The sequence below is a fragment of the Callionymus lyra genome, chromosome 15 (genome assembly GCF_982586985.1).
Source record: "Callionymus lyra chromosome 15, fCalLyr1.hap1.1, whole genome shotgun sequence".
In the NCBI taxonomy this organism is placed as follows: domain Eukaryota; kingdom Metazoa; phylum Chordata; class Actinopteri; order Syngnathiformes; family Callionymidae; genus Callionymus; species Callionymus lyra.
In genome coordinates, this window is record NC_141832.1 from 190,001 (window position 1) to 190,267 (window position 267).

The window sequence follows — 267 nt, forward strand, 5'->3', positions numbered from 1 at the left end:
TCCTATCGGTTGCCGGAAAGGTGCTAGCACGGGTGATGCTCCTTCGACTAGCATCTCATGCTACTGATAACATCCTGCCCGAATTCCAGTGCGGTTTTAGGCAACAGCGCAGCACCACTGACATGATCTTTGTTGCTAGACAGGTACAGTAAAAATGCAGAGAACACTGCAAGGACCTGTACCTAGCTTTCATTGATCTGTCCAAGGCCTTCGACACAGTAAACTGGGAACTGCTGTGGGATGTGCTGGGGAAGCTGGGGGTGCCAC